A 21,890-nucleotide genomic window follows, 5' to 3' on the forward strand; every position below is an offset into this window, starting at 1 on the left:
TCTCTCCCACAAAATATATATTAATTGCTGCAGTGGTTTTAACATGTGTCTACAAATGTTTTGATAATTCTTCCTCTGGGAGGTGAAGCCTAATTCCCCTCCATTGGGTGTGAGCTGTACATGGTAACAGGCTTCTTGCACATACAGTACGAAAAGGAAAAACAGCAAATTTACGGTGGAGACATCTGACAGAAACTACTTAACAAAGTGATGAAGGTCACCAGAAATAAGTCGTTTTGACATCAAATACTACTGTTATGGTACAATAAGAAGGCACATCATCTCTGTGATCTGTGTAATCTGTGGTAACCTCAAAAATCCATTAGTTCAGTCTAATCATGAGAAAATATCAGGAACACCCAAGTTGAGGTACCTTGTACGAAACACCTGTCTAGTATTCTTTAAATTGTGAAGGTCATTGAAGACAAGGGCGTGATAAGTGCAGGCAATGTGAGACCATGGGTTGAATCTTGGAACTGAAAAGGGATACTCATGAAAAGAACTGGAGAAATTTGAATAAAACCTGTACATTAATTAATATCATTGTGCCAATATTACTCTTTTCTTTAACTTCTTAATTATATAATATATTAACATGGAGGAATTTGGATGAAAGGTACACAGGAACTCTCTACACTGTGTTTTTTCAGGATATTTTTTTAAATCACAAATATTAAAATTGCTAACATCTGTAGGTGCATAATTATTCATTGGTTCACTTACTCTTCATATTTCAAATGTTTTAAAATATTTATTCAATGCAAAGAATTGATTTACTCATTCACTGAGTTCTATATGTCAAGCAGCAGCATGTACAAAGAGAAAACAATCATAAATAGGAAAATTGGTGTGGAAGCATATAGTTTAGAAAAACAGAGAGAGCTTCCTCCTAGTGGGGTGAAATTTGAACTGGGACTTGAGAAAGTTTACTAACCTGAGGAAGAGAGGACAGGAGTGCCAAGAAGGAAGAACAAATGGGTAAGGACGCAGAGGGAATGTGATGTATTGAAGGAATTGCTTCCCGGGGAAATAGAGTAGCAGTGCTGGGGGCAGGTTGAAGTGTTCAAAAACCCAGCATAAGAATGAGGAGCTAGACTATGGCAGGTTTAGGGAAAGACCTTCATCCTGAGGACACAGCTGACACACGTGAATGAGAGTTTGTTCAGGTTTGTCTTTTATCCATGTCGTTCTGGCTGCAGGGTGGAGACCAAGATTAGACACAAGTTGAAGACACTGTGATTTGAGGACAGCATGATTAGAAACAGGGATGAAGTGGGGAAATAAGGAAGTATTTGAGATTTCTGAGGTCATGTGATTGTTGGCCAGTTAGATGTGGGGAGTGGGAAAGAAGGATTGGTTAAGGATTTTCCATACTTGTAGCATCTCTGATATTCCCTTAAGTGATTTCTCATATGATCAATTAGAAATTGTTTTTGAGAAACTTTCTTTTTTTCTAGGTTGTTTTCATTCATCTTTTGCTTCTCTAGCCAACATTAGAATCAGGACTATCGACCCATTCTGTGGAGATATTTGGAAATATAGATTTAAGATGTCATTTATCAGTCACTTCTCTATTGGGAAATATAATTCCTTCCTCTATACTACTCAGGGAAATATTCCAGAAGTTGTAGGTCAAGGTGTCGTTCATACAAAATTGTTCTGAAACCAACTGACTGAGGACACTGCTTCCATTTCAGCTCTAAGTTGGTGTTGGTTACTCTCCACTCCCATGCTCATGTGCACACAAGTTTGTCATATTTCTTAAAAATGAATGTGTGTCCAAAACACGACTCAGGGAAAAGCTAGGTTAGCATCATGTTAGTTTTGATTTAAAAAATATATCTATCTCTCTACATATAATATATAAAATAATATTTTAAATTATACACACACCCAGGCATACACACAAACATGTACATACTACACTGGCATTCAAGCTCCAATGGACATTGCTGGATTAGATTGAATTTTTTTCAAAGCCCAAATCCAGTTGCTTTGGAATCTTTCTGGAGTAGGTGTGCTTTGAAATAGACACATCTGCCTTGAATGAAAATAAATGGAAGACCTACCATATTCTACCAGCAGAAACTATTTGAAGTTTTTCTAAAACAATTTCTTGGTAAACGGCTTAGTCTCCTTCAAGGCAATCTACGACTTTCCCAGGCATCTTGCTCTTCAATTCTTCACTTCAATTCAACACTTCAGTTCTTCAGCAATAGATTGCTGAACTTACCTCAGGGTTTTAGCTTTGAAATATATCAAGCTGAAAATGGCTGAGAAGATGCATATCCCAGACTGCAGGGCTTTAAAGAAGTGTCAGAAACCACAAATTTCAAATCCAAAATGATTCTCTCAGATACTGTGTGTTTTCACATTTGTAAGGGGTGTCTCTTAACACATAATTATCTAACATGGTCCATATTTTCACCTGTAAATACATGATGTATATCAAATTGGAAAATGTTGATAATATTATCTATGCCTTGGAGACGTAAGCAATTAAACTGAGTGAGAAGAAAAGCAAGTGGAAAGAAAATATTTCCAGAGTCATCTTGAAAACATTTCTCTCCATGATTTCCCCTAAAGTTTTTAAAGCACATGCCTTGATTTATTTGTTAATCCTTGGACTGATTCAAATAGTTGAGGTCAATAAGTCCCCTCTTTTTAATGAATTAAGTTTTATTTCTATGGTAATTTAGAAGAACAACTCATATTCTTCTTTACCCCTGTATATTCACACATTTAGTCCTAAAATGTAGAGATATAAAGACTCAGGTATCAGTTAAAGGCAAAATGTGGAAATAAAACAAGAGTAGGATGTATTGACAAATACTCTTAAGGATGAATTGTAAGGACACTCTTTATTAACTAAAGGTTAAGCTGATTACTTAACCTCTTACAACTTGGCTTACTGTATCTGGAAACTGAATGCAATCATAGTTATCTCAGCAGTCATTGGGTTGATTAAGTGATACAATGCAAATCATCTCTTACATAAAAAGTTTAATGCAGTGGTTCAGTGTAGTCAGATGCCTGGATTTAAGCCTATTACCACTTACCAGATATGTATATTAGCCAAGTTACATAAAATTATTCTTAGTTTTCACATCTGTACAATGGGGATAACTACAGTGTGTACATATTATAGCATTGCTAAAGGGCTTAAGTGAATGTATGAGTGTGTGTGTGTGTGTGTGTGTGTGTGTGTGCACACGTGTGAACTTATCTCGGGATAGTTCCTGCACGTAGTAGGCATTAAACAAATATCAGCAGCTAGTACATTTGTTAATAACTCTATTACTCAATTTGATTATCTTCCAATTTTATTAATAAATCATCTTCTATTTTTGGTACTGTTGGATTTATGCCTCTTAGTATTCATAGCATTTAAAACACTTATTTCAATAAAATTCTATTTTTTCCAAGTATTTATTTGAAAGTTTCTAAATTAAATTTATACCTTTTAATAGAAAAAATCAGTTTCTAATCATTGGCACTCATGTCTGAACAGTAGTCTCTGAAACTAGGCTGTCACACACTGCTGATTTCTGAAAGGGTTCTGTTACCCATGATGACATTGTGCATTCAATAAACGTTGCCTAAAGAAGAACTGTGCTTTGAAAATACGAATAGCACTTGTGAGAAGAGAGGAAGGAGGTTTCTTGAACATCAGTGGGTCTAATACTCTGCTTTCAAAAATGAAAAGCTGTATATCTATCTAGTTATATTGTTAAAATATAGATTCTTAGAGCAGTGAATTATTTTCATTTTATTTGTGCCCAACAATTATTAAAAGGTTTAAATGACATTATATTAGACTACTGCAATATTTTGCAAAAGGGAAGATTAAATACAGATTCACTGAAGAAGAATTTTAATAACAAATCTATATGAAAATGATTAATGCTGAGAAGAGTTTTGAACGTATGTATGTCAAAATCCAAATGGATTATGGCACAGTTATTTAAAACTTTCAATTAACAAAGAAGTGTACTACATTTGTAAAAGGAATTTAATTCCATATCATGAATTAATTAAAAATTTAAAAAAACATCCAAGTGCTTCTTTGCCTAAGTACCAAATCAATCAACACTTTTATGTTTTCTATAAGATTAAAGCTCAAGTCATAATTTTAGGTATAAATAGTGACAAAATAATAGATGTTGATTTATGGAAAAATCCAAAGTCAGATCAAATTTTACTTGTTTTTATCTAGACTATAATTATTCAGGTAAATATGATAAAAATATTTTAGAATGTTTTATCCCAAAACAAAAGTTAAGACAGCAAAAAGTTGTTGTTTGATCCTCAGGTACTGAAAAGTTCTAACTAATGAAATATAATTGTTCCTCCAAGGTAGGGATATTTGAATTTTACTGTTTTTGAAAAGATAATGTATAGGTTGATTCATATAGTAAGTGACCTTCAACATCTATACAACATTTAGTGCAAAAAATAAACATATGATAAAAATGAAGCCATGTATAAAAGTTTATAATACTGGACAGAACATCATGAATATGATGCTACGAGAGTAATTTAAGTCACAAATTTAAGTAATTTAAGGTTTTCGAAACAATAAAGCAGAGGGAAAAAAAGAAGAAAAATGTGATTGATATCAACTGGAATTACCTAGTCCTTTTAGATTCAAACAAAATTAGCTTGAATTTCCATCCCATGTCCCCTGGAATACTGTCTCCCTTATAATTTCACTCTCCCAAGTGTGTGCTGTTTTTTAGCCACATTGTCTTGCTCCGTAATGAGAGCTGATAAATTATTCTCTTCTCCCAACTGCCACCAACACAAAGTCGGGGCGTCCAATGAAAGGTGTATTGAATATTCAGGAAAACAGAAGAGGTTTACATATAAGTAAAGAGTAGGACACATGTGAGTTGCAATACTATGCTTTTTGGAATCATGCAAAGAAGAAATGCATCTTGGTGGAGACCTGCTCTTGTTCTGAAAATGACTTAAAATTGAATATTAGAAATCTCTATCCTTAAAATTCTATTGGATACTTAACTCTCATGGATTTGTCTTGACCAGCTTTCTCCATGAACTCAGTCTAGCATCATAGCGCTGTTTTTATTTGGTCATTTTCACCTCCCCCCTCTCCTTTACCACTGCTAACCCCAACTCCCAAATCCTGGCTATTGACACTATTTGCCTTTGCTTCCGGTTTTTTCTCACAAAACCGAGGCAACCTATTATTTTCTTCAAACAATAACAATCTTCTATGAAGATCTGTATGGCTGATTTTAAAACAGTATGATTTCCCATGTACCTTTATGACATTAGTTGAATGCCATCTTCTTGCTGCCATTGGAATTTTACAATTCCTTGGAAGCAGTTACTACACAGGGAGATACACAGGGACACTGAGGTTGGCTCAGTTAAACAACGTAGACCAAAGTGGGGAAATGGCATTTTCACGAGTCTGAAGTCACAGCTGGGAAGTGCAAAGTCAAGATTTGCACCCAAATCCACTTGGCTCAAAAGCACAAGCCTGTTTTACTTTTAAATGTAAAATAGACTTTTAAAATTTGCTTCACAAATCTGAAAATAAATGAAGAATCTGTAAAAGAATATATATATGTGTATGTATAACTGAATCACTTCGTTGTACACCTGAAACTAACACCACATTGTAAATCAACTGTACTCCAATATAAAATAAAAATTAAATTTTAAATGAAGAAAAGAAATGAAGAAGATTAGCCAGCAGAAAAGTGTTATTTAAACTAGGACTGATGAAAACAAATATTTCCTCTAGAACATTAGTAAATTTAGAAAAGATTAGATTTAGATTTAATACATCTCCTGGGCCTTATTCGAGGTGTGATCTTCAGATTTACACCCATGGCAACATGAAATGCAGAATCTCAGGCCTCACTCTGGAACAAGTGAATCAGAATCTGCATTTTAATCAGATCCCAGGTCATCCTCAGCACTTCTGAGTTGGACATTGATCTATAATATCATATTATCTCCAAACGTAGTCAACCAAAAATGTATATTTATGAATTAAGTGGAAGTTGCCAAACATGTGATGATATAGCCATGCAAATGGTCATGCTTCTCATGTAGAAACATATATGCTGTCATACTCATGTATATGCACACATGATTCTTGGGTGAGCAATGCCTATTTGGTAGAGATTACTAGCTTGATTCCATGGTTATGGTGATATCATTGGTGGAACCGCCCACAGCCATTGACAAAACTCTAGAAGAGGAACAGCAGGAGAGAGGCTAGCATGCTTCCGCTTCCCTCCCCCAGGCCTGCCCATCTGAGTCACGGCTGCTCTTGGACTCCAGAGCCAAGCGGTGCCGTGCTGGAAGTAGAGGAAGTGCAGGTGTGGCCACCCCCTCTCCACACCCCCTCATCCGCTTACCTCAGCTCTGCTTCCTTCTATTTCCAGACAGGTGACTCAACTGACACCAGTGAGTAATCTCAGCATCCCACTTCTTCGGCCTGCAGTCAAACTTTTAACGTCTCTATGTCCTATTTGTCTTTCCCCTCCAGCAAAAAGGAAACTGTCTTAATGTGGCTGAAGCTACAGTGTAACGCAGTGGTTTCCCAAATTCACAGTCGTGCAGATCTCGCTGAAATGCAGACTCTGAATCAGGAGGTCTGGGGTGGGAGGTGAGACTCCCAGGCGATGCTGGTTGTCTGACCATACAGCCAACAATTACTTGTACTGGTAATAAATTGTAAAACTAGTGAAATGTGTTTGGGGAAAGTCATTTGGAAGTATCAAAAATCTTTAAGTATAGTTTGACACTGATTGCATTTCTAATGAATTTCTACCAAATAAATATTCAGGAATGTACGCAAAAATTTAGATAATATTCTTCCCATACTTATTACAATAGCAAAAATAAAATAAAAATAACCCGACTGTTCTCAAAGTAGAGTTTGTTTTGACTCAAAAAAATTATCTGAAATCACTTAATCTGAAGTCATTTGTACATAGGTTATTGAGGAAAAAGTACTGGTATGGAAACACATTCAAACTATAATTTAAAGCAAAAGATTGGCTATGACACTGCATGTTGGGGGTGAATCTCACATTTTATTACTTTATCTGAATATTAACAAATATGTGGATTATAGAGACTTTGAAGGAGATGCAGGAAAGTGATTATATTATCTTCTACATTACAGTAAATAACCTTTAACTGCATAGTCTAGAAATTGAAAATCTCTTTTACACCCAGCTTAACACATCCCAATCTGACCCCAACAGAAACCTCCTCGTCCTGTGGTCCACTCTCCAGTTACTCTTAGCTCAAGTCAGCTTCATCCCTGCATCCCCATCCCACCTCCTCCTTCCGGGTCCCTTTCCCCATCACTGTGCATTGGGAGAGTGGACCTGGCATTTAACTCCACTCTTTCAGGAAACGTTGCCTTGAGACCCTGCATGGTAGCCTCTGGCTGAGGGCATCCTGGGTCCTGCCTAGACCCAGGGTCTCAGGCTCCTGATTACCAGGAGGAGGGATGAGGGTGCCTCTTACTTCTCTGCATCAGAAGCCAGGGAAGGGGGACCAAATGTTTGCTGTGCACAAGACATCAGACTTGTAAAAAACCTTTTTCACCATGCAAACCTTACAAACCCCATGAGGAGTTGTCTCCTTGCCTCAGGTCCCCTGAGGATGCTGAGACAGAGGCACAGAGTGGAAGAGCCCATGCAGCTCACACAGACAGAAGGCAGCTGAGCTGGCCTGAGTCTAAGCCTTCAGGTTCCTGATTGGCTTTCCCAGCATGGATGATTGAAAGCTGCATACAGCTTCAATTAAGCAGCGTACCTTTTCCAGTGCTTCAATTCCAAAAGCTAATTTACCAAAGGAAGTGAGATAACCCAAACTTAGAGTCTCTCTACTCATTGCTTTCAAAAGAGTATGTTCAACTAACTGGGTTTTATTGTGATACTACACATAGTGTGCAGTGCAGTAGGTCTCAAACTTTATTGTAAATAAAATTCATTGGGGAAAGTTGAGAAACACACAATCTACCATACAGAAGGTTCTCTTGGATATAGACCTTAGGGGTCCATCTTAACATGCCCCCTGAATGCTTCTGTGGCAGCTCTTCTACAGATCACACTTCAGGGACTTCCCTGATGGCACAGTGGTTAAGAATCCACCTGCCAATGCAGGGGATACAGGTTCGAGCCCTGGTCCAGGAAGATCCGACATGCCATGGAATGACTAAGTCCATGCGCCACAACTACTGAACCTGTACTCTAGAGCTCACGAGCCACATCTACTGAGCCCGTGTGCCACAACTACTGAAGCCCGCGTGCCTAGAGCCTGTGCTCTGCAACAAGAGAAGCCACAGCAATGAGAAGCCCTCGCACCGCAACAAAGAGTAGCCCCCGCTCACCACAATTAGAGAAAGCCCACGCACAGCAAAGGAGACACCAAAAATAAATAAATAAAAACACAAAACAGATCACACCTCAGAAGCACTGTTTTTGGTGATGACCCTTTGGTGTCCATGTAATGCAACTGGTCAAAACAAGTTTTGGCATGTATAACTGGAAGGAAGAATGCCAAAATAAACACCAGATCTCGTGTACAAGCCTGTCAAAGTGGCTGTTTTACTAGTTACATGCAGGAAAGGAAAGAACAAGGGCATTTCTGCAGTGTGTGCTGAAAAATAATATCTCAATTAAATATTATATTTAAATGTTATGAAGTGTTTAAATGCCTTACAAATTTTGCAGGACAAACATGACATTTGCAGAAAAGGAGACAAGTGAAGTTGAGGTCACTGAGCTTCTCATCTATGGATCAAGAATTGAGCCCAAAGCTGTGGACATCAGATCCTAAATTCAGTGCTCTAATCACCACTCCTCTCCTGGATGGACATCTTGGGGGATCACAGTACTTTGGGAAAAGAAAGAACTTTGAAACCAGAACATGCTAGATTTCAATCAGGCTCTACAACTTCTTAACTGGCCAGTTTTGATCAAGGTAACAAATTCCCTTGGGCACCTTTCCTCAGCAGTAAATTTGGGCTTGACTCACTTATTCAACAAATACTTACTGAGCTTCTACAATTGAGAGCAAAATCAGTTAAGTCTCTTCTTTCACAGACTGTACCTACTGTACAAATTTGTTTTGAATATTAAGAATTAAATCCTTGAAATAACAGGGATTGGTGAGCAATAAATATGCATTCTGTCACCTACACTCAGTTGTGAAGCAGGAGAAGGTTGTTGGTTGACGTGCATAAGCAATATTTTTTCTAGTAAAATACTTCAGAAAAAGAACTTTGCAACCTGTTTCTTTCCACATTTTAGGAAATGAAAAAATGTCCTGTAATGCTACACATAACAGGAAGGGTAACAAAATCAAAACAAAACCAGAACAAGAATCTTTAAAACCATTAGCTCATGTGACAATAAGTCTCTCATTAGTGGCTGCGGCTCCCATTAATTGTTGCTCTTTAGATATTTCAGGTAACTCAGCAGACAAAAGTGATACTTTGGGAGTCCTTCCTATTTTGATGAAATAGGCAACGAAGCATCATTTTTTCTTTCACTTGTCTCAACGTTATAGTTAATGATAACATGTATTTGTTACCAGGTGGAAAAATGAATCTATCATGAGACCCTCCTTGTACCATTATTAAAGAGCTTTAAGATCTTTAAGATAAAAAGATATTCTGGGCAGTGGCTCATACTGGGGGAGATGTTCAAACATAGAAAAATGCACTGGGAAAATCAACATTTTTCACTGCGTCAGTGGCATATTTATATTCCAGAAGATTAAAAGTTGCAGTCTCCACAGCGGTCTTTTTTCTACCTTCAAAGCTACAACATAAAAGTATCAGTAGCTCAAAAGAAAGTATCAAAATATATCTCCCTTAACCTGCTGGCATCATGCTTGCCCTTGGTGTGGGATTATGGGCAGCCTATAGGCAGGTGCAGCCATTCGGCTGACAAATGTCTTCAGTGGAACCGAAAAGAGAGCCCAGGACTAAGACCCAGCATACAAGGTCAGACTAATATTGCCAAGAACACTCAATAGGGGAAGGATAGTCTCTTCAACAAACGATGTTAGAAAAATTGGGTAACCATATGCAGAAAATGAAACTGGACCCCTATCTTACACCACACACAAAAATTAACTCACATGGATTAAGGACTAAAACATAAAACCTGATACCATAAAATTCCTAGGAGAAAACACAGGGAAGAAGCTCCTTGATGCTGGTCTCGGCAATGATTTTGTTGGATATGACACCAAAAGCACAGGCAAAAAAACAAGTGGGGCTACGTCGAAGCTGGCAGTGGTCTTAACCAGCCCCTAGGCTCTGACGCTTTAAGGAAACGTATCTTGTCACCAAAAGAAAAAGTACTCTGAATGATATGTTCCCCTGAACTGGGGAATTTATTCAGAACAAAAAGATTTAAGATCTGACTTAGAGAAAAACACAGACTTCCCTTCATTTCTAAGCCACCCAGTGGTAGGGTGGAACTAGCTCATACCAGCTCATGAGAGCCAATTTTTGTTCTGTTTCTAAGATTTCTGTAAATCAGTTGCTAAACACAGTAATTATTAAAAATTATTTGCGTGTTTTATATCTGCAGGGTAGAAATACGACACGACACTGTACTAATGCACATCTCTTCCCAAGACCTCATTTAGTGATTTTGTGTTGGTGGCTTCAAACTGGCTATGATTAGAGTATTTACACTGTGGAAATTAATGACATACAAACGAAAGCATTTTCTTTCTGGAGAGTGGGTAGTTAAGCTTTTCCCAGTACAATTCCAATGCCATCACATCAGTTAAAATACTGTCACTTCCAAATGATCTATGCTCATGAAGAAGCAATCGGTGCTGAATATTTTAAAAGAACAGTACTCTAAACTATTTTGATTTGCTTTGGGAAGGAGGTAAAGAATCCAAGATTCTCTTTGTCTCTGTCTCTCTGTCTCATACAGGCACACGCATACAACACAAACACAAGTGTTTTATGATTTTTTAACCTCCTTACTTTGAATCTCCTCAGAGTTGCCATTCCCTCTTTCCTCTTAGTAAATTCCTATTTATTAGTTAAGACCTAGCTCATCTGTTACTTTTCTGTGAAAACATTGTCCATATCCCAGGCATCCCCTGAAAGTTCATACTTTGTGCTACATTCTCAATGACTCCTACCCTGACCACTGTTTAAAACTGCAACCGGGCACCATCACTCACCCTTGGCATGCTCTTTCTCTATTACTCTGCTTTGTCACATAAGCACATAAAAATGTATTAATTTTTTTTATCATGCCTCTTTTGAATTCCATGAGGGCCAGGAGTTCTGTCTGATTTGCTTATATATTTCATGCACCTTAAACAGTCCCTAGCATGCAGTAGGCACTCAACAAATGGTTGACAAATAAGTGAATTACATTTGTAAGCGGCAGTGAGAAGCTGGGATCCAAAATGAGATAAATTATTTACCAGCTCTGTAGCCTGGGCAAGTTATCAGGTTCTCTGGGCCTTATCTCAGGGTCGTTATGAGAATCAAATCATGTGGTAGGATAAATAACCCAAACCCCACTGACCAGCACCCTGTAATGACTGCAAAAATGTGCATATCATTTCCTCTCAGTGAGTCTTCCTTGCCTCACAGATGTCATGTTCCCTGAAGCCCTACTTGCAGTGTTAACCCTGTGACTGTCTATGTGTCATAGTAGTGAGCTGCCTCATCCTCCACTAGTCTTGCCAATCAGACAAGAGTCATATCTGGCCACCCTGGGGCGACTGGGAGGGGCCAGGACTGGATTGCCGTAGACAATCTGCTAAGAGGATAAAGCATTTTCAGCCACTAAGAAGAAGCTCACTGCTGCAAACTCTGATTTGGCCCATTACTGTCGTCCCTGCCAATCATATGGAAAAGGACTCACATGGTGATTAACCTTGAGATTTCAATTATGAATGAATGAACAAAATGCCTGACGACCTGCTCTAGATTATTAAACATGAAACATAAAACATCAAAAAATGTATTAAATTATTCAATGCCAGCATTTGGAAGTTCAAGGGTTTGAAATCTTTTCTCATCCTGGATCGTGCAGTCAGGCAAGACACGTGACAGCCTGAGCCAGCATGTCAGCGGTGAGGTATGTGGAAGGCAGATTACGATGAGCCTGGGATGCTACTCTGAGTAGATACAGCAAAACAGGTTTTGTCAACGATTCATTTCAACCTAAAGATAAAATTCGCTTGAAGTGCCTCTGTGGAGTTTTGACTTTCCGCTCATATTTACTCAAGGCAAAAGGCAAAGCCTTTAAAGGCACGTCATTATGCCCTGTTTTATCTAATAACCACGGTATTTCATTCACCTAATAAGTAGTGGCATTTCTCCAGGCATAGTAAGAATGATATGATATTTTATACAATGTACAAACTACATTATGAAGCTTGAAAATAAATTCCTTGGAAATACCCTTCTTATAAGGTGGAAAGATTGGGGAAGAATAGTTTAACTATGATAGGTTGGAACTTTTTTTGTTTGTGATCTGTGTAGGAAGTTTAAGGGTAGAAAATATTTCTATAATATTCAGGAATTCAGAAATCTCTGGGGATGATCTGTGAAGCATGACCAAACTCTTATATAAGCCACAGATAATATGGGGTGATTTTGAAGTTCCCACCTTCTCCTTGTATTCCGAAAGGTCTCTTCTATGCCCAAAGCAAGATACAGGGCAGTTTGATTCCGTTGTTCCTTAATTCTTACTTTAGGGTATGCATTTGGAACACTGGAAGATGCATGTGAAAATTTTCCCATCAGCTTTGCCTGCCCCAGTGTGACAGTAATAGCTGTTGGGGCCAAGATAATAACACAGCATCCAAGGCTTACAATAACAAGAATGTTGCCCAAGAGCCTGACCACACATGTGGGCATTACCTGCATGTAGGGAAGGAGGGAGAAAGAAGAGCACTGACATTTAATGAGTGACCATCACGTGACAAGTACCTTAATATGCATCTCAGTTGGTCCTCCCAACAACACAACAGGGTGAATATTATCATCTTTACTTCTGTCACATAAAGTCTTGAAAATACTCTAAATTCATTGTCTGTGTTTCAGAGGAAAAAAATAATGGCATTAATCCTCTGGCCAACCTCTGTAGGAAAACCCACAAGTAAGATGAATGCCCAAACCCTGATATTCTCAGGCATTTGACCAGTACAGTAGCAATAATAATACCTAAAATATAGGGTTATTGTGAAAATTAGAGTTTTTGTGTACATGTTAATGAACATTATACTCTACAAATAGCAGTTGTAATACTAGCAGTCGTAGTACCTACTCTAGTTAATGATGCCACTTGTATTATTATCATCAGGACATGTTATTTGCCACCTACATTATAAGTTGCTATAAAAGGAAGGCAATTGCTTATACAATATTTAATGCCTGGTAGGCACTTAAATATTTGTGGGAAATGATTGGATTTTAAAAATTGTGCCTCTTCCTCATTTTTTCATTTCTATTTTCTCTAATTTGAGAAAAAGAAATTATCTCTTAATTAAACATGATCTTTAAAAGGATCCAAGGAAGTCCCGGATCACTTTTTTCCTGCTTTTTCACCTCTCCGTCAATTGCATAGAGGATTACTGAATCTCTTTATTCACAAATTGGAAACTCAGTATTTAAGGACATTCACCCACTGTATATATTTGATGAATTAGTGTGTATCAATGAAAGATGCATGTAAAATAAATATACAGATGGATAAATAGTCATGTGAATAGAGTACTTAACAATGCATTTCAGTATTGCTTCTAATCTGTGCTTTTTCAAGTAGAATTCTGCAAACATGATGTGCTAGATTTTAGTAATCAGTTTGTGATAAGAAGCTTGGAGGAGGGAGGACCTTCAAGATGGTGGAGGACTAAGACGTGGAGATCACCTCATCCCCACAAATGCATCAAAAATACATCAACATGTGGAACAACTCCTACAGAACACCTACTGAATGCTGGCGGAAGACCTCAGACTTCCCAAAAGGCAAGAGATTCCCAAAAGGTAAGGAACTCCCCACATACCTGAGTAGGGCAGAAGAAAAAAGAAAAAAACAGGAACAAAAGAATAGGGATGGGACCTGCCCCTATGGGAGGGAGCTGTGAAGGAGGAAAAGTTTCCACACGCTAGGGAGCCCCTTCACTGACAGAGACAGGGGGTGGGTGAAGGGGAAGCTTCGGAACCACAGAGGAGAGCACAGCAACAGGGGTGAAGAGGGCAAAGTGGAGAAATTCCTGCACAGAGGATCAGTGCTGACCAGCACTCATCAACCCGAGAGGCTTGTCTGCTCACCCACCGGGGCAGGCGGGGGCTGGGAGCTGAGGCTCGGGCTTCGGAGGTCAGATCCCAGGGAGAGGACTGGGGTTGGCTGCGTGAACACAGCCTGAAGAAGGCTAGTGTGCCACAGCTAGCCGGGAAGGAGGCCGGGAAAAAGTCTGGAACTGCCTAAGATGCAAGAGACCATTGTTTTGGGGTTCACAAGGAGAGGGGATTCAGAACACCGCCTGTACGAGCTCCAGAGATGGACGCGAGCCACAGCTATCAGCGCGGACCCCACAGACGGGCATAAAACGCTAAGCTGCTGCTGCTGCCACCAAGAAGCCTGAGTACAAGCACAGGTCACTATCCACACCTCCCCTCCCTGGAGCCTCTGGAGCCCGCCACTGCCAGGGTCATGTGATCCAGGGACAACTTCCCTGGGAAATCACAAGGGGTGCCTCAGGCTGGTGCAACGTCAAACCGGCCTCTGCCCACCGCAGGCTCGCCCCACACTCCGTATCCCTCCCTCCCCCCAGCCTGAGCAAACCAGAGCCCCCTAATCAGCTGCTGCTTTAACCCCTGCCTATCTGGGTAAAGAACAGATGCCCTCAGACGATCTACACCCAGAGGCGGGTCCAAATCCAAAGCTGAACCCCGGGAGCTGTGCGAACAGAGAAGAGAAAGGGAAATCTCTCCCAGCAGCCTCAGGAGCAGCAGATTAAATCTCCACAATCAACTTGATGAGCCCTGCATCTGTAGAATACCTGAATAGACAAGTCATCCCAAAACTGAGGCGGTGGAGTTTGGGAGCAACTGTAGACTTGGGGTTTGCTTTCTGCATCTAATTAACTTTTGGGTTTATGTTTATCTTAGTTTAGTATTTAGAGCTTATTATCATTGGTAGATTTGTTTATTGATCTGATTACTCTCTTTTTTTTATAAACATATATATTTTTTTCCTTTTTCTCCTTTTGTGAGTGTGTATGTGTATGCTTCTTTGTGTGATTTTGTCTGTATAGGTTTGCTTTTACCATTTATCCCAGGGTTCTGTCTGTCCATTTCTTTTTAGTATAATTTTTAGCACTTGTTATTGTTGGTGGATTTGTTTATTGGTTTGGTTGCTCTCTTTTTTTTCTTAATTATGTTTTAATTTATTTATTTAAAAAAATTTTTTTATTTTAATAACTTTATTTAATTATTTATTTATTTTCTCCCTTTTCTTCTTGGCCGTGTGGCTTACAGGGTCTTGGTGCTCTGGCCAGTTGTCATGACTGAGCCTCTGAGGTGGGAGAGCCGAGTTCAAGACATTGCTCCACCAGAGACCTCTGGGTCCCTCATAATATCAATCAGAGAGAGCTTTCCCAGAGATCTCCATCTCAACACTAAGACCCAGCTCCACTCAACCAACAGCAAGCAAGAGGGCTGGAAACCCCTGCCAAACAACTAGCAAGACAGGAGCACAGCCCCACCCATTAGCAGAGAGGCTGCCTAAAATAATAATAAAGTCACAGACATCCCAAAACACACCACCAGACGTGGTTCTGCCCACCAGAAAGAAAAGACCCAGTCCCCTCCACCAGGAAGCCTACACAACCCACTGAATCAACGTTAGCCTCTGGGGGCAGACACCAAAAACAACGGGAACTATGAACCTGACACCTGCAAAAAGGAGATCCCAAACACAGTAAGGTAAGCAAAAGGAGAAGACAGAAAAATGGACAAATTCTTAGAAAAGCACAAACTTCCAAGACTGAACCAGGAAGAATAGAAAATATAAACAGACCAATCACAAGCACTGAAATTGAAACTGTGATTAAAAATCTTCCAACAAACAAAAGCCCAGGACTAGATGGCTCCACAGGCAAATTCTATCAAACATTTAGAGAAGAGCTAACACCCATCCTTCTCAAACTCTTCCAAAATATAGCAGAGGGAGGAACACTCCCAAACTCATTCTACAAGGCCATCATCACCCTGACACCAAAACCAGAAAAGAAAAATGAAAACTACAGGCCAATATCACTGATGAGCATAGATGCAAAAATCCTCAACAAAATACTGGCAAACAGAATCCAACAGCACGTTAAAAGGATCATACACCATGATCAAGTGGGGTTTACCCCAGGAATGCAAGGATTGTTCAATATACACAAATCAATCAATGTGATAACCATATTAACAAATTGAAGGAGAAAAACCATAAGATCATCTCAATAGATGCAGAAAAAGCTTTCGACAAAATTCAAAACCCATTTATGATAAAAACCCTCCAGAAAGTAGACATAGAGGGAACTTACCTCAACATAATAAAGGCCATATATGACAAACCCACAGCCAACATCATTCTCAGTGGTGAAAAACTGAAACCATTTCCACTAAGACTAGAACAAGACAAGCCTGCCCTCTCTCACCACTATTATTCAACATACTTTTGGCAGTATTAGCCAGAGCAATCAGAAAAGAAAAAGAAATAAAAGGAATCCAAATCAGAAAAGAAAATGTAGAGATGTCATTGTTTCCAGATGACATGATACTATACATAGAGAATCCTAAACATGCTACTAGAAAACTACTAGAGCTAATCAATGAATTTGGTAAAGTAGCAGAATATGCAATTAATGCACAAATATCTCTTGCATTCCTATATACTAATGATGAAAAATCTGAAAGAGAAATTAAGGACAATCCCATTTACCACTGCAACAAAAAGAATAAAATACCTAGGAATAAATCTACCTAAGGAGACAAAAGACCTGTATGCAGAAAACTATAAGACACTGGTGAAAGAAATTAAAGAGGATACTAACAGATGGAGAGTTATACTATGTTCTTGGATTGCAAGAATCAACATTGTGAGGCTGACTATACTACCAAAAGCAATCTACAGATTCAATGCAATCCCTATTAAACTACCAATGGCATTTTTCACAGAACTAGAACAAAAATTTCACAATTTTTATGGAAACACAAAAGACCCCGAATAGCCAAAGCAATCTTAAGAAAGAAAAACGGAGCTGGAGGAATCAGGCTCCCTGACTTCAGGCTACACTACAAAGCTACAGTAATCAAGACAGTATGGTACTGACACAAAAACAGAAATATAGATTAATGGAACAGGATAAAAAGCCCAGAGATAAACCCATACACATATGGTCATCTTATCTTTGATAAAGGAGGCAAGAATTTACAATGGAGAAAAGACAGCCTCTTCAATAAGTGGTGCTGGGAAAACTGGACAGCTACATGTAAAAGAATAAAATTGGAACACTCCTTAACACCATACACAAAAATAAACTCAAAATGGATTAAAGACATAAATGTAAGGCCAGACACTATCCAACTCTTAGAGGAAAACATAGGCAGAACACTCTATGATGTAAATCACAGCAAGATCCTTTTTGACTCACCTCCTAGAGAAATGGAAATAAAAACAAAAATAAATATGTGGGATCTAATGAAACTTAAAAGCTTTTGCACAGCAAAGGAAACCATAAACAAGAGGAAAAGACAACCTTCAGAATGGGAGAAAATATTTGCAAATGAAGCAACTGACAAAGGATTAATCTCCAAAATATATAAGCAGCTCATGCAGCTCAATATCAAAAAAACAAACAACCCAATCCAAAAATGGGCAGAAGACCTAAACAGACATTTCTCCAAAGAAGATATACAGATTGCTAACAAACACATGAAAGGAAATGCAAATCCAAACTACAATGAAGTATCACCTCATACTAGTCAGAATGGCCATCATCAAATAATCAACAAACAATAAATGCTGGAGTTGGTGTAGAGAAAAGGGAACCCTCTTGCACTGTTGGTGGGAATGTAAACTGATACAGCCACTATGGAGAACAGTATGGAGGTTCCTTAAAAAACTAAAAATAGAACTACCATACAACCCAGCAATCCCACTACTGGGCATATACCCTGAGAAAACCATAATTCAAAAAGTTTCATGTACCATAGTGTTCATTGCAGCTCTATTTACAATAGCCAGGACATGGAAGCAACGTTCATTTCTATTGACAGATGAATGGATAAAGAAAATGTGGCACATATATACAATGCAGTGTTACTCAGCCATAAAAAGGAACAAAATTGAGTTATTTGTAATGAGGTGGATGGACTTAGAATCTGTCATACAGAGCAAAATATGTCAGAAAGAGAAAACAAATACCATATGCTAACACACATATATGGAATCTAAATTTTTAAAAAATGGTTCTGAGGAACCTATGGGCAGGACAGATATAAAGACACAGACCTAGGGAATGGACTGGAGGACACTGGGAGGGGGAAAGGTAAGCTGGGACGAAGTGAGAGAGTGGCATGGACATATGTACACTACCAAATGTAAAATAGATAGCTAGTGGGAAGCAGCCACATAGCACAGGGAGATTAGCTTGGTGCTTTGTGACCACCTAGAGTGGTGGGATAGGGAGGGTGTGAGGGAGACGCAAGAGGGAGGGGATAAGAGGATATATATACACGTATAGCTGATTCACTTTGTGATACAGCAGAAACTACCACACCATTGTAAAGCAATTATACTCTAATAAAGATGCTTGGAAGAATATCTGTTTATAGTAGAACAAAGGTTTTTAAAATAAATTGGGAAATTAAAGTAGCAGAACTTTATTCTAATATTTTCTTATTCTAGTACATGGAGTATATATAGGTCAAACATTTTCTGAGTGTTGAGATGCCTACAGATATTTTTCAGTTCCTTCCTTATATAGTGCAAAAATAGAGAAGAAATAAATCACAGAAGTTTAACATTTCTTTACTAAGAACAGATTGATGGATATAAATGTATGATAAGAAATCCATTAGCTCCTTGCTGAGGAAGAGAAGCTGACTGGAATGTTGTTAGGCCACAAATAATATGGTTTAGATATAAAAAATTCATCAACAAAAAGAAATATATGAAAACAAGGTTGTGGATACATTTAAATCGAGAGTAAAATAGCCTATCTGATGTTATGTATATATGTTATTTCCTTTAGCTTGCTTGTGGTGATCTTTCTTTAACTTTTGATTTTCTAATAATTTTAGATTTACATAAAAGTTACAAAAATAGCAAAGGGAATTCCCATAGCCTTCCCCCAGCTTCCGCCAGCACTAGCATCATATATGACTATACTATAATGATAAAGAAATAAACATTGATACAATACTATCAACCAAACTACAAACTTTATCCAAATGTTCATCCTATCACACTAACATCTTCTGTCTGGTCCAGAATCAAATTCGGAATCCCACCTTGCATTTAATTATCATGTATCCTTAGTGGCCCTCATCTAGGATGGAGTCTCCATCTGTCTTTGTCTTTTAAGACCAGGACTCTTTTAAAGAGTATTGGCTAGTTGTTTTGGAAATGTCCCTTGATTTGGGTTTGTCTGACGTTTTCTCATGAGTAAATTGAGACAATGCATCTGTGGCAAAAAATCACATAGTTGATATGGAGTCTTTCTCAGTGTATTATATCAGGAGGTACATGATAATAATATGTGTTATGGCTTGTGATGTGAATTTTGATCTCTTAATTAAAGTGCTGTCTGCCAGGTATTTCCACTGCAAAATTATTATTTTTCACTCTTCAATTAGTAAGTACCTTGTGGGGAGCTACTTCAAGTCTATACAATATCTGTTTCTTGTCATACGTTGGCCTACTCATTTCAGAATCTGTTGATAATTCTTGATTGAATTATTAGTGCTATGGTGTTTGTAAAATGGGGATTTTCTCTTTTTATTATTCTTGCTATACGTATTAATTGAATTCAACTCTAAGGAAGAGCTGCCGTTTCTCCTACATTTATTTATACAATTATTTATTTACATCAGTATGAACTCATGGATGTTTATCTCATTTTCTGGGTTATGAACCATACTACAAAAACTATTTTATGGCTTATCTCACACCTGCCCATAGGGAGCTCCTTCGAGTTGGATCCTGTGACCTTTCAACACAACCCCATCACTTTTTTTTAACATTTTCTTACTTTCTGACATCATGATATATTGTTTTATCTATTCCCCAAACCTGGAATCAGCCATCTCTTCAAGAACTTCTGACTCTTTGTATTGGAACCCAAGATATGGTTGCTAAATGTGGTCATTGTTTCTGGAATGTCATTGATTCTAGACCCTCATAGTGGACAAAACTAGGAAATATGTGTATGTACATTCACACTTGTAGATAAATAAAGAGATAGATAAGTGACAGATAAATTACATAGGTAAAGATAGATCAGATAGATGATAGATAGATGTTTTATGATATTAATGGATTTCTTAATATTAAAAGAACCTTCTTATATTCTTATAATAAATCTGACTCGGCCATGGTATATTATTTTCTTTATGTGTTATTGGTTTCTGTTTGTTAATACATTTTTAGTATTTTTGCATTAGTTTTTATGAGATGTTGATCTGTAACTTCTTTTCTTAATTGTATTTATTTATTGGTTTATTTTTACTGTCTCTACTAGGTTGATTCTTTTTTCCTTGATAATTTGAGCCAGGAATTTAATTCATTTATTTTAGTGCTTTCCATTTTATTGATTTTTTTAAAAAAATCTCAAGAGTTGTTCCTGATATCATACAAATTAGAGTAAATTGAAAATATCATTTAGGTAGATCTTATGGATATATATCAAAGATAATAGAGGATACAACTATTCAAGCATCTATGAAATAAGGTGATCAGACAGCAGAACACAGAGATCACATTAGTAAGTTCAATTTTCACTCTGAATTAGAGTCACAAAACTTCACTGACAAGTTAAAATTCTAGTCTATGCTCTGTAGGAAAATATATTTGATTTTCAAAAAAGAAAATAATTAATACTTATCCCCTATTTCTCCTTCCCATTCTTTCTGGTAACTCGTAATAGCTTCTTACTATCCACTTTTCAGGAAGGTGGAAAATTTTTTAGCCAGTTGAAACAATTGGTAACTGAAGGTCCATATCGTCATTTTAAAATATTTTTAAGTATTTACCAAAATCACCCTACCTATCTAATTTTGTATTATATTGTTTTACAAATAAAATAAAATCTCATATTTATGGGCACTAACTCTGAAATACTGTAGGAGATAAAATAAAGCTGCTCTCAAAGAATTATCTTAATTGGGGATATAGAGCTTAGGTAAAGGTCAATAGATAAGAAATTAATTTAAAAATGTTTTAAGAGATCATTGAAGAAGTTTGTAGAGAAATGCATCTTTAATTGCAAATAAAATATCCAGACACAGGCAAACATTTGGTAATTTAGTAAAAGCACTCTCTCTCCCCCTGCCGATGTTAACCAGTCCTCACTAGACTACTATTCATATTAAAGGCTACCAGTTTATATGGGTTGGCATATGGGTTAAAACCTATTAGTTAACCCAGTTAAGTCACTAGTTGCTGTAAATATCATTTCAAGTTTGCATATTAAGAGAAGGATTTAAATATCCTATACAATGAACGGTTTCTTAAATGGTAACTTCTATTGGTTAGATTAAGAGGAACAGAGAGAATATTTTAGGATTCCAAGAAGAAATCTGAAAGGTAAGAAAGAGTAAAGTCAGCTGTGTTCAAAGATAA

The sequence above is a fragment of the Orcinus orca genome, chromosome 13, assembly GCF_937001465.1.
Source record: "Orcinus orca chromosome 13, mOrcOrc1.1, whole genome shotgun sequence".
Classification (NCBI taxonomy): Eukaryota; Metazoa; Chordata; class Mammalia; order Artiodactyla; family Delphinidae; genus Orcinus; species Orcinus orca.